The following is a 14,515-nucleotide window of genomic DNA, read 5'->3' on the forward strand; positions in this document are numbered from 1 at the left end:
GCAGCTTCCGGCTTTCAGTCATAGAGGCGCGGCTTCTGTCACTGCTAGTACACAGTGAGCGACGGCTATAATTGTGCCCCGGAACTTACTAACAGCTTACTCTGCAGTAGATCAGTGCTAAGTCGGCTGTCAGTCACTATATACTGAGCGGTGACTGAAGCTGCGCCTCTATGACTGAAAGCCAGATGCTGCCAGGAGGAATAAAGTTAATTTCCTCCTGTGAGTCGGGCTTACAATGTGGCGGCAGAAAACGATTACCTGCAGATTAACCCCATATGTGCAGGATAATAGCTTTCTTTCATATAACAGGTTTTCTTTCAGAAGAGGGGTGACCAGTCCTTACAGCTCAATCTTCATTTATATCTGTGGGAGATGCAGAAAAAAAATCAAACACAATGATCAAAACCCCATAGTATTTAGGCAATGAAGCATATCCTACACTATGCCAAAAAAAACAGTCTCTACTGAGAAACTTTCTTTAAATGTTTTTTTTCCAGTACAGTAAATGATGTCATATTACTAGGATATGACCCATACAATCTTTAATGGGGCTAGTTAAGTGAAATCAATATAGTGTCATATCCTCCTCATCTTCTTTTTTTTAAAAAGTAACATGGATGAAATTAAATTCATTATTTTCCACCATCTCACTCAACCCCCATTTAAAAAGAAAAAAAACAAGTTATCCCCTATCCGTATGATGACATGTATGCAGCATGTATCCTATGTGTGAGTTGGGCATTGTTCAGTATATAAGCGATGCATATGTCCAGCACATAAATGAAGGGGCACACACACAAAGCTTGCAGAGGGACATTCTGTAGTTATTCAAGCTGTTTCTGGTGTAATTTTTGTAGCCAATGCCAGGAGTGTATATAAAAGAAAGCAAAAGCATGAAGGAAAACATTGGCATACACCTCCTGTCTATACAGCATCACAATCTGCATGTGGAAATCCATAGCAGAAAAATCCATAAGTCTGCATCATCTGGCTTTGCAGTAAAATGTTTAGAACGATTTCCCTGTACTTTCTATGGCGGCTGCTGAACTTATCATCATTTCATGTAAACGTCTCACTGTCGGTGCAATGTACAGGTCACCCATACATTCGAGGAGGCTTTCCCTGCTGGAACTGTCTGAATGGCGTAGTTTGAACCTGGCACCACATTCATTGGCCAAGTATATCATACTGCAAGTCTACGTTCCATTTTTGGGAGCACGGACAGGCAAGGATACCACAAGTTTATTAACAGGTGTGCAGTGCACCTCTAAATAGAGTTTTGTGTGCATTACTTACTGCTGTTTAGGACTCCTGTGTTCATCCCTCTGCCATCAATCCGCAAGGTCTAGCCTTTACTCGCCATCGGAATCAATGAGCCTTTGGCGTCCATGACCATATATGCTGGTGATGTATGAACAAGCATAATAGATATGTAAATTGCCCGGGCTTAATGGTTGTGCCTGGGAACACTTTTGATGGGTAAAAGCCAATACATGACGAAAACACTACATTAGCAAAAATCCAGAACAGCCTTCTGGCAAGAGATCAGGTTTTGCTTCAGAAAATGAACGCTGAAAAAAACATGATGTGTTAACATAGCCTTATTCATGTACATAAAGTTCAGTAAAAAAAAAAAAAAAAAAAAAAAAAAATATCTCATTCTGGTTTAGGCACATAAAACGCTGAAAACTTGACACCTTTGTTTTTGGTGTGTTTTTTTCACCACCCATTACTTCCAATGGGTGAAAAAAGCTAAGAAAGAAGTGACAGGCTCTTTTTTTGCAAAAAAACATGCAAAGCACAAAATCCTGAACAAACAACAAAAAAAACAAAACATGATGGGTGCATAAGATTTCTGGAATCTCATAGACTTTGCTGGAATGGCAAAACGCAGCAGAAAATTTGCATTAAAAAAAAAACAAAAACATAAAAAACATGATGTGTGAACATAGCCTTACAGTTTCAGCAAAGTGGATGGGATTTATAGAAACCTCATGCCCACTGTGCTTCTTTTTAGCACAGCATAAACTGACCTGCCGTGCGTGTTTCAGATCCACAGCATGTCAATTTCTCATGCGCACACCCTGAGTTTTCTGTGTGGATTTTCCCCATAGATTTGTATTAGGTGCGGAAAATCTGCAGGTAAAAAAGACGCACATGCGTCTGTAGTGCGATTCCGTGGTAGGAACTGATGTAATCCGCACCTAAGTATAGTAATACAGTTTTGTCAAAGCCAAATACCAGGAAGTATCAAAAACAAAGCAGCTTTATTTATAGCATGGCACACCAAAAAGAGACAAAAACGCAACGAAAAACTAAAAGTAACCTAATTTGCATAATAGGTGCAGAAATTTTGCAACATCGAAAACTCATTGTGTGAATGTAGTCTAAAATATCAAATTTCATGACTGTTCACCTGCTGCAAAATATCCCCCACCCCAGGACAAGCACCACCATCACAAGTAACCAATGTCTGCCCATCACCTGCCTGTGGTTTGCCACATGCCCATATAGGCCGGGTTCACACATTGCGGCTGCGGTGCAATTTTTGAAAGTCACAGCAAGGACGCGACATTGCTGCAAATTAAAAAAAATGCAGCCTGGGAGGGGAAAAATTGATGAAAATTAGCCAATGCCGGACGGTAACGGAAGCCCAGCGTGGTAATATACGGCTGCTTTACTGGTCAATCGTGGACTGTCCGCGCTCCACAATGGGAAACCTTCAGCTATCATTTACGCCTATTTCTGGTGACGGTTTACTAAACTGATCACTAAGCGAGCACCTTTATACAGCGCTGCACTCCAGGGACGGGCAGCCTATGGTGTAGGGCAAAATGTCTCAGGTGGCATATTAATAAACCACACATTAACCCTTGTCTGCAGCCTTCTCTTTATCAGCCTGACACTATAACCATGCTGGATGCCAGCTATATGGCAGCACTATGGGGCGTGGCTTATAAAAAGGGCGGGGTTCGTACCTCAGCTTACTGATAAACTCCCAACCCTCCATGCCTAATATTCCTATAGGTTATTTCTGCAATCAGCAAGAAGCCCCTTGAGGCCGGAGACCACCCCACATGTGTCATGTCGAGTCCTTACTGCTTAGCACACTGTAGAGCACACAGTGTATCTGGCCCTATCATTATACCAGCCGCTGTATACCTCCGCATTCCTGGCCGGAGCTATCTCCGCCCACATTCATGTTTATGCCAACAAGCTCCTCCCCCTTCTCAGCGTTCTCACAGCAGATATATCCTTCCTCCTCCGCCCGGCCCTTCTTTCCCTCCCCACCCCCTTAGGAAGTAAAGTAGTCCTCCCTTCCTCTTTCTCTCTTTTTTCCCCTCATTCTTCTGATTTTACACCCCATCTACTTCCTCTCCCCCCTAAGAAGGAGGACAAGATAACGTCATCGGGAGAGGCAGTAATCATGAGCCCCCCCAGCTTCCAGAAGCCAGGAGGACACCCCCTCATATAAATACATGGAGGACATTATTTTATAAAGAAATATATTGTTTTTTTATTTCATTTTTTTAATGGACCGGATGATCTCCAAATGCAACAGTGAAACCTACAGCTTTGCAGGGGAGGTGAGCTCTGACAACCACTATAGAGATGTCAGTCTGTCATTCCCATTGTCATAAATGGGATGTAGCTGTGTACTGTGTTCTCTTGTGCACATTATTGGCACTGTATAGATTGGCAATGTATGCATTAGCACTGTATCCATTGGCACATGATTGGCACTGTATGCATTGGCACTGTATAGATTGGTACATGATTGTCACTGTATAGATTGGCACATGATTGGCACTGTATAGATTAGCAATGTGTGCATTGACACTATAGATTGGCACATGATTGGCACTGTATCCATTGGCACATGACTAACACTGTATAGATTGGCACTGCATGCATTGGCACATGATTGCCACTGTATGCATTGGCACATGATTGCCACTGTATGCATTGGCACTGTATAGATTGATTGTATAGATTGGTACATGATTGGCACTGTATAGATTAGCAATGTATGCATTGACACTGTATCCATTGGCACATGATTGGCACTGTATCCATTGGCACATGATTGGCACTGTATAGATTGGTACATGATTGGCACTGTATAGATTAGCAATGTATGCATTGACACTGTATAGATTGGCACATGATTGGCACTGCATGCATTGGCACATGATTGGCACTGTATAGATTGCGACTGTATAGATTGGTACATGATTGGCACTGTATAGATTGGCACTGCATGCATTAGCACATGATTGGCACTGCATGCATTGGCACTGTATAGATTGGCACTATGCATTGGCACTGCATGCATTGGCACATGATTGGCACTGTATGCATTGACACTGTATAGATTGTGACTGTATAGATTGGTACATGATTGGCACTGTATAGATTGGCAATGTATGCATTGACACTGTATAGATTGGCACATGATTGGCACTGCATGCATTTGCACATGATTAGCAATGTATGCATTGACACTGTATAGATTGGCACTTCATTCATTGGCACATGATTAGCACTGTATGCATTGGCACTGTATGCACTTTCATTCTGTGGCGTTCACTGTATTAATTATTCACATGTATTATAGAATGGATTGCAAGCTCCTGAGGTTATTGGCATCCTGTACCCTGAGCTTATCTTATATTCTCAACAGAGGAGAATCGGTGACATCATGCTGATGTCAGGCAGTGAAGGATCAGTGACATCATAATGTCAGGCAGTGCAGGTCAGTGACATCATCATAATGTCAGGCAGTGCAGGTCAGTGACATCATCATAATGTCAGGCAGTGGAGGATCAGTGACATCATCATAATGTCAGGCAGTGGAGGATCAGTGACATCATAATGTCAGGCAGTGAAGGATCAGTGACATCGTCATAATGTCAGGCAGTGGAGGATCAGTGACATCATCATAATGTCAGGCAGTGGAGGATCAGTGACATCATAATGTCAGGCAGTGGAGGATCAGTGAGATCATCATAATGTCAGGCAGTGAAGGATCAGTGACATCATAATGTCAGGCAGTGGAGGATCAGTGAGATCATCATAATGTCAGGCAGTGAAGGATCAGTGACATCAACATAATGTCAGGCAGTGAAAGATCAGTGACATCGTCATAATGTCAGGCAGTGAAGGATCAGTGACATCATCATAATGTCAGGCAGTGGAGGATCAGTGACATCATAATGTCAGGCAGTGGAGGATCAGTGACATCATAATGTCAGGCAGTGGAGGATCAGTGACATCATAATGTCAGGCAGTGGAGGATCAGTGAGATCATCATAATGTCAGGCAGTGAAGGATCAGTGACATCAACATAATGTCAGGCAGTGAAGGATCAGTGACATCATCATAATGTCAGGCAGTGAAGGATCAGTGACATCATCATAATGTCAGGCAGTGGAGGATCAGTGACATCATAATGTCAGGCAGTGGAGGATCAGTGACATCATAATGTCAGGCAGTGGAGGATCAGTGACATCATAATGTCAGGCAGTGGAGGATCAGTGAGATCATCATAATGTCAGGCAGTGGAGGATCAGTGAGATCATCATAATGTCAGGCAGTGGAGGATCAGTGAGATCATCATAATGTCAGGCAGTGAAGGATCAGTGACATCAACATAATGTCAGGCAGTGAAAGATCAGTGACATCGTCATAATGTCAGGCAGTGGAGGATCAGTGACATCGTCATAATGTCAGGCAGTGGAGGATCAGTGACATCGTCATAATGTCAGGCAGTGGAGGATCAGTGACATCATAATGTCAGGCAGTGGAGGATCAGTGACATCGTCATAATGTCAGGCAGTGGAGGATCAGTGACATCGTCATAATGTCAGGCAGTGGAGGATCAGTGACATCGTCATAATGTCAGGCAGTGGAGGATCAGTGACATCATAATGTCAGGCAGTGGAGGATCAGTGACATCATAATGTCAGGCAGTGGAGGATCAGTGAGATCATCATAATGTCAGGCAGTGGAGGATCAGTGACATCATCATAATGTCAGGCAGTCAAAGATCAGTGACATCGTCATAATGTCAGGCAGTCAAAGATCAGTGACATCGTCATAATGTCAGGCAGTGAAGGATCAGTGACATCGTCATAATGTCAGGCAGTGGAGGATCAGTGAGATCATCATAATGTCAGGCAGTGAAGGATCAGTGACATCATCATAATGTCAGGCAGTCAAAGATCAGTGACATCGTCATAATGTCAGGCAGTGAAGGATCAGTGACATCGTCATAATGTCAGGCAGTGAAGGATCAGTGACATCATCATAATGTCAGGCAGTCAAAGATCAGTGAGATCATCATAATGTCAGGCAGTGAAGGATCAGTGACATCAACATAATGTCAGGCAGTGGAGGATCAGTGACATCGTCATAATGTCAGGCAGTGGAGGATTAGTGACATCGTCATAATGTCAGGCAGTGAAGGATCAGTGACATCAACATTTTTTTTGTCTTGTGTTATTTAGCGAAATACTTAATGCAAGCTGACCATAAAAATGTGGTCATTTATAGGAATCACACTGTGAACCATGTTCTTCCTAACCCCATGGTCATGTCCACCTTCCACCAGTTGCCCAGATATCTTGCGCTACATCTCTTCATTTGCATCTTTAAAGGCATCTGTCAGTAGGATTGTCCCTCGTAAGCTGTCTACATGGACATGTAGGTCATAGGAAGCTGAATAAAATGATACCTTGATATCTGCAAGCTGATGTTTTATTCCAGGGGAATGCACATTTTTCTTATATGTAAATGAGCTGAGTGGTGTCACTAATCTAAGTTCCTTTCCCCCAGCATTATACTTACGAGTCAACGTCTACATCTTTTATCAGCGTCGCTCCATTGTTTTCTGGGAAATCTATAAAGCCCCCTTCTCGCATAGCGATCTCGCTAGCGAGATTGCTGCTGTGTCATGGTTTTGGTGACGCAACAGCGACCTCACCAGCAATGTCGCTATGTGTGACACTTTGCAGCGATCAGGTCCCTGCTGTGAGGTCGCTGATCGCTGCAAAGTGTCCTGGACCATTTTTTGGTCGTTGGCCTCCCGCTGGCCAGCACACATCGCTGTGTGTGACCAGCGGGACCAACGATCTGGCTGGTAACCATGGTAAACATCGGGTTACTAGGGGCACGCGCACTTCGTAACCCGCTGTTTATCATGGTTACCACTCTGCTACGGTGCGCGGAGGCTACCGTTCACCTTAGCAGAGTCGTATCCATGATTAACATCGGGTTACTAAGTGCGCGTATGCCCCTAGTAACCCGATGTTTATCATGGATACGACTCTGCTAAGGTGAACGGTAACCTCCCGCGCACCGTAGCAGAGTGGTATCCATGGTAAACAGCGGGTTACTAGGGGCACACGCGCACTTAGTAACCCGATGTTTACCATAGTTACCAGCCTGCTCCTGCTTAAGCAGCAGGCTGGTAACGGGGGCAGGACATCGTGGAACGATTCTTTCCACGATATCGCTGCTCCCCTGATCACTGGTGACCCTGCCTGTTTGACAGCTCACCAGCGATGTATTAGCGATGCAGCAACGATCCCTGACAGGTCATATCGTTGTCGGGATCGCTGCTGCATCGCTTAGTGTGACGGGGCCTTTAGAGTCAGAACGAGGCCAAAATAGGGCTCTCATAGACTTGCATTGAAAACTTGTGACCGTCACCTCTGACTTCTGGTCAGTCAGGAGCTGCGGTCACAAAATGGCGAGGCAGCATCGGAAAGTTGTCGTTAACAGCTCAAGACAGCGGCTGGTGAATATAATACTATGGTCAGTGAACTAAGATTAGTTGCACCTTTCCAGCGCTGAAACAAAACAAAAACGCTGCAGTGGTGCTTTAACTCCTTTACAGCCTGTGCTGTATTTGTACGCAACAGGCTGTAACCCCCGGTTCAGTGAGGGCTCCGGCGCTGAGCCCGCACTGAACCGGGCACATGTCAGCTGATTCTTACAGCTGACAAGTGCCCGCAACAGCCAGGGGTGGAATCGCGATCAATCTCTGACAGCGGCATTTAACATCACCGCGCCAGAAGGACGTCACTTACCCTGCCCATCGGTGACCCCGTCACGTGATTGCGGGTCACCGATGCGTGGGCATGACAACCCTGGGTCCGCAGCAGACCCCAGTGGTTGTCATGAGCTGATCGCTATGAGCGCCACCTACACTGTGTGCAGAATTATTAGGCAAATGCGTATTTTGATCACATGATACTTTTTATACATGTTGTCCTACTCCAAGCTGCATAGGCTTGAGAGCCAACTACCAATTAAGTAAATCTGGTGATGTGCATCTCTGTAATGAGGAGGGGTGTTGACTAATGACATCAACACCCTATATAAGGTGTGCTTAATTATTAGGCAACTTCCTTTCCTTTGGCAAAATGGGTCAGAAGAGAGATTTGACGGGCTCTGAAAAGTCCAAAATTGTGAGATGTCTTGCAGAGGGATGCAGCAGTCTTGAGATTTCCAAACTTTTGAAGCGTGATCACTGAAAAATCAAGCGTTTCATGGCAAATAGCCAACAGGGTCGCAAGAAGCGTGTTGGCCAAAAAAGGCGCAAAATAACTGCCCATGAATTGAGGAAAATCAAGCGTGAAGCTGCCAAGATGCCATTCGCCACCAGTTTTGCCATATTTCAGAGCTGCAACGTTACTGGAGTATCAAAAAGCACAAGGTGTGCGATACTCAGGAACATGGCCAAGGTAAGGAAGGCTGAAAAACGACCACCTTTGAACAAGAAACATAAGATAAAACGTCAAGAATTTTGCCAAGAAATATCTTAAGACTGATTTTTTTAAAGGTTTTATGGACTGATGAAATGAGGCGACTCTTGATGGGCCAGATGGATGGGCCAGAGGCTGGATCAGTAAAGGGCAGAGAGCTCCACTCCGACTCAGACGCCAGCAAGTTGGAGGTGGGGTACTGGTATGGGCTGGTATCATCAAAGATGAACTTGTGGGAGATCTGTCCCTACAATAGAACTAAGCTAGATCCCTACGATGTAACGGGGAACCTGATCCTGCGATCAGACCCGCTAAAGTCCTCGGCTAGTCTGTACGAAGACCTATAGATGCAAGAAAGGGATCCCTACAAGAACTAGGGACTGGGATAAAGTTGGACACCTCCTAGCAGAAATTGTAGCAGAAAAAGACAAACACACAACATAGAACATAAAGGTCCGAAGACCTAGCTAAACTGACTGAGAAAGGTAACTAAGCACCAGGCTAGCTTAAGAGTAGAAATTACAATGAAGTCCAGCAAGGCCAGGAGGGCGGAGCAGGATTAAATAGGCAAAAAAGGTCATGTGACCAGCAAGATAGAAAAAACCTAACAGGAGAGTTCTAACACTTCTTCAAGCAGTGGTACAGGAAGAAGTCGGTATCGTTCAAGAAAAACATGATTTTCATGCAGGACAATGCTCCATCACATGCATCCAACTACTCCACAGCGTGGCTGGCCAGTAAAGGTCTAAAAGAAGAAAAAATAATGACATGGCCCCCTTGTTCACCTGATCTGAACCCCATAGAGAACCTGTGGTCCATCATAAAATGTGAGATCTACAGGGAGGGAAAACAGTACACCTCTCGGAACAGTGTCTGGGAGGCTGTGGTGGCTGCTGCACGCAATGTTGATCGAAAACAGATCAAGCAACTGACAGAATCTATGGATGGAAGCCTGTTGAGTGTCATCATAAAGAAAGGTGGCTATATTGATCACTAATTTTTTTGGTTTTTGTTTTTGCATGTCAGAAATGTTCATTTCTAAATTTTGTGCACTGATATTGGTTTACCTGGTGAAAATAAACAAGTGAGATGGGATTATATTTGGTTTTTATTAAGTTGCCTAATAATTCGGCACAGTAATAGTTACCTGCACAAACAGATATCCTCCTAAGATAGCCAAATCTAAAAAAAAAAACACTCCAACTTCCAAAAATATTAAGCTTGGATATTTGAGTCTTTTGGGTTGATTGAGAACATAGTTGTTGATCAATAATAAAAATAATCCTCTAAAATACAACTTGCCTAATAATTCTGCACACAGTGTAGTGGTCAGCTCTCATAGCACAGGACCATTTCTGCTACATAGAGGTGATCTGCAAAAGCGATCAGACAAGTGCTGCTTCTAGTCTCCTATGGAGACTATAGAAGCAAGTAAAAAGTGGAAAAAAAAAAGATTTTAAAAATATTAAAAAAATATAAAAGTTTAAATCACCCCTCTTTCGCCCCATTCAAAATAAAATAATAATAAAAAACCCACATACACATATTTGGTATCGCCGCGTTCAGAATCGCCCGATCTATCAATATGAAAAAAGAATTAATCCGATCGGTAAACGGCGTAACGAGAAAAAAATTCTAAACGCCAGAATTACGTTTTTTTCGTCACCACAACATTGCAATAAAATGCAATAACGGGTGATCAAAACATCGGATCTACCCCAAAATGGTATCAATAAAAACTTCAGCTCGGCGTGTAAAGAATAAGCCATCACCCGGCCCCAGATCCCAAAAATGGAGACGCTACGGGTCTTGGAAAATGGTGCCATTTTTTTTTTTTGTTAGCAAACTTTGGAATTTTTTTTCACCACTTAAATAAAAAAGAACCTATACATGTTTGGTGTCTACGAACTCGTAATGACCTGGAGAATAAGAATGGCAGGTCAGTTTTAGCATTCAGTGAACGTGGTAAAAAAATAAAAAAAAAAACATCTGTGGTATTGCACTTTTTTGCAATTTCACCGCACTTGGAATTTTTTTCCCGTACACGATATGGTAAAACTAGTAATGGTGTTGAAAAGTACAACTCGTCCCGCAAAAAATAAGCCCTCACATGGCTATATTGACCAAAAAATAAAAACACTATGGCTCTGGGAACAAGGGGAGCAAAAAGCGAAAATGCAAAAACGGAAAATCCCAGGGTTGCGAAGAGGTTAAATAGGTGTGTGACATGTAACCATCACAGTACAGCAGAACTGAACTTTGTCTCATAACAAACACCTTAGCAGCTGCAGCTCTCACAGCTCTGCTGTATTGCAGCCCTGTCTGCCTGTGAGATGGAAGCTGAAGCTAAGATGAACCTGCAGATGTGTCAGGTATAATCACACACAGCTCTGCAGTGAGATCAGGAGAGCAGAGAGCGGCCATTACATATCATACTGGTAACATCCCCTTCATGTAAAATAATCTCTGGAGGCAGATTCTCATACAGATCAGTGTCCGGCCCATAGTCCTGAACAGCTCATTTACATATGAGAAAAACGTGGATTTCTCTGGAATAAGACATAGCATCGCAGATATAAAGGAATTATTTTATTCAGCTTCCTATGACCTGCATTACCCATATAGATGGCTTAGGAGGGTTGATCCCACTGACAGATTCCCTTTAAAGAGGACCTTTCACCAAATTTTTAATGTTGAAATGGACACATGATGTAATAGTGGCCGCAGAGTGGAATAAAACCTAAAAGTATTTTGCATCAAATGATCTTTCTTAAGTCCAAGTGGGTATTATCAGATAGTTTTCACTCGGAGCATGTACTTCTTCTGTATCATGCTGACCAATCATAAGTAGGCAGCAACACCCTGGAGATAGAACACTCTACCACAATAGCTTTGAGCAGGTTTCCTAGACAGTCAGATGTAATGATACAGCCCTGATCTCCTGATTTAACCTCTTATATGATTATAAAATGCAGGGAGTAGCATACAGATTACCAATACCTTTCAGATAAGGTCTCTGTGGGGGGAGGGGCAGCACAGCTGTGTTTAGTTTTGTCACATTACAAACCCTTCTATCAGCTCACCTCCTCTTATAGCACTGTCACCTTTGCTGTACTGCCCATTCCCCTACATTGCCTGTCCGGAGATGTCAGTAATCACACTTATGCCAGTTCTGCGCACATGCAAATTGCCTTTTTAGAAAAAAAGAGGACTTGAACTTTATAGCGCCACCCATTGGAAGCAGCAATCCTACAAGTCACAATCAACCCTTTATCGAGTCGTGCAATATGACTTAGGATAAAAGCCAAATCAGAATCTCCATTTGCTGACATGGTATTTCGGGCTATTGCCCCTCGTCAGTGCAATGTATGAGAACTGATTTGGCTAGATGAGAGACTCTGGACTGAGGTCTAAGGGGTAACGTTTCTCCTTGTGGAGAGTGACATACCGGCTCTGGCATGTCAAGGTAAGGAGGCTTATTTGCCGTGCAATGCTCCTCTGGGAAATGTAATATGCAAATTGTCTCTTCAGAGAAAAAGATCTGCTTACAGGAATATGTAATCCTTCTGCAGTGTGAGGCTCACACCTTTCAGAGAAGGTCATGATATCAGCAGAGCAGGCTGTCATACGTCTCACACAGGAGTAGCCTGCTCTGCTGATATCTTGACCTTCTCTGAAAGGTGTTAGTCATCTGTGCTCTACTCCCAGTATGTTCTAATCATGCAGGAGGTGAGACCAGGAGATCAGAGCTGTATCTTTACATGATGGGGGCAGGTTCTTTTTTCTCCAGTGTGTTGCTGCCTGTTTATGATTGGTCAGCATCATACAGGGAGAAGAATTACATGCCTCCAGTGAAAACTACGTGATAACACTCATTTGGACTTAACAAAATTTAACTCATTAGGTGTCAAATACTTTGCTAATATCTCCGCACTGGAGCTGCAAAAAAACCCCCAAAAAACAAAAATAGTATTCATTCCTCTCTGCAGCCTTTATTACATCATGTCCAGTTAAACATGACAAATGTTGAGAGGTCCTCTTAAATTGTCACCAGAAGAACTTGATAGACCTAATGACATATAAACAACTAATTCTACAATATACCTTTGAGTATTTATTGGGCCTACGTGATTTGCTATAGAGAAAAATAATGTTGGGGGTGAGGAAGTGGAGGTTGGAGAGTCAGTTATCAAAACTTTTGAAAAAGAAATGTGAATTTGTTTCCCATAATAATCAGATTTAAGGTCTCATTTTTTAGAGGCCCTTTTGAAAAGAAATAAACAATTTGGTTATGTACAGTAGTTGGTGCTTATCCTCTCGCAAGACCTGGTCCATTGGCGACGTCAGTAATATGTGATCACTGAGCAGAAACCCTGAGAACCGCCTTATGCCTGACAGCACACATGGCTCCTCTTTTAATTAGCCGGCCAGTGATGTCACACTGCAATGATGACGTCGTATCAGGCCAGCTAATCTAAAGAAGAGCTATGGATGCCAGGAGGTAGGAGATGGTTCTCAGCGCTTCCGTCCAACGACCACAGAATACTGAACGTGGCCGCTGGACCGGCTCCTGCCAATCACCTCGCACCAACTGGAATTGATTGCTAGAAACACTCTATAGTTTTTCTTTTTTATTAATTCTGATAATCTTCTCTAATTTATGAAACCTTTTAGAGAAGAAAACAATGACTTTGGCAAACACTAAATTAGTTACCTTTCTGTTCTAATCTTTATTTGTACAGTTAGAGCTGTGAGCTGATTGGTTGCCACTGTCATTTACACCCGTTCTTATGCATAACTTTGCTACACTATAGTTGCACCCAATGAGCCCACCTCATACACCTGCTACTAACTTGCGCTGTACATGTACAGCTGATGTCGATAAGGGGTTAAAGGGAATCTGTCACTAGGGTTTTGTCATCTGTTCTAAGAACAGCATAATGTAGAGACTGAGACCCTGATTCCAGAGATGTATCACTTTCTGGGCTGGTTGCTGTAGTTTTGGTAAAACCACTGTTTTATCAGCAGCAGACAATCACTAGAGGACTATCTGCTAGGTAGCCATCCATATTCATGAGTTCTGAATAACCCTTCCCCCACCACTGATTGGCAGTTTTCTGCCTATGCACAGTGAGCATAGAAAGCTGCCAATCAGTGGTGTGGGCGAGGATACACAGACCTCAGCATTCAGAAAACTGGTAAATCTACAGCAGATAAAACTGAGATTTTATAAAAAATACAGCATCCAGATGAGTAAGTGATACATGGCTGGAATCAGGGCTTCTGCCCCATACATCATGCTGTTTTCAGATGGGGTAACAAAAACCTGGTGACAGATTCTGTAAGTAGAACTCCCACAAGCTACAGTAATATAGTAGTATACACTTCTCTTAGGCTCCCATGTTAAAATAAAAATATATTGTGCAGTTTATGGTTTTATACCAGCCTGACAGAAGAGAAAAGGATATTCCTTTGGTTTGCGTTGGGTGATTGTGGATCTATGGATCCGTTTTATGTATTCGCCTAGAGTTTTTCTGGTGTATACAGCAAATGGACCCTTCATACACAATGTAAATATATCCTAACCTGCAAAATCTCACATGGCATATGTCAGATATTTCCAGAAGACCCTATTGATGCCAAAGGAGTGCCGTTTTAGGTATGTGTCAGTATCTCTTTTTTTCTTTTTCAACGGAATCAGAATGCTATTTTTCCCTTTATATAAAAGTCAAACCTCAAAATAA

At 43.0% G+C, this 14,515-nt stretch overlaps 1 protein-coding gene across 1 annotated transcript in view; it reads left to right on the plus strand.

Moving 5' to 3' along the window:
* Positions 1-3,251: 3,251 nt before the first annotated feature.
* Positions 3,252-14,515, plus strand: part of CCNI (cyclin I) — an 82,196-nt gene continuing 70,932 nt past the window's right edge. Inside the window, exon 1 of the mRNA XM_073637089.1 lies at positions 3,252-3,587. The gene's annotated coding sequence lies outside the window, so the exon portion shown is untranslated. The remainder of the gene's footprint in view (positions 3,588-14,515) is intronic.

This window comes from Phyllobates terribilis, unplaced genomic scaffold (assembly GCF_046119375.1).
Source record: "Phyllobates terribilis strain yellow unplaced genomic scaffold, ASM4611937v1 Scaffold_1__5_contigs__length_1240528914, whole genome shotgun sequence".
Classification (NCBI taxonomy): Eukaryota; Metazoa; Chordata; class Amphibia; order Anura; family Dendrobatidae; genus Phyllobates; species Phyllobates terribilis.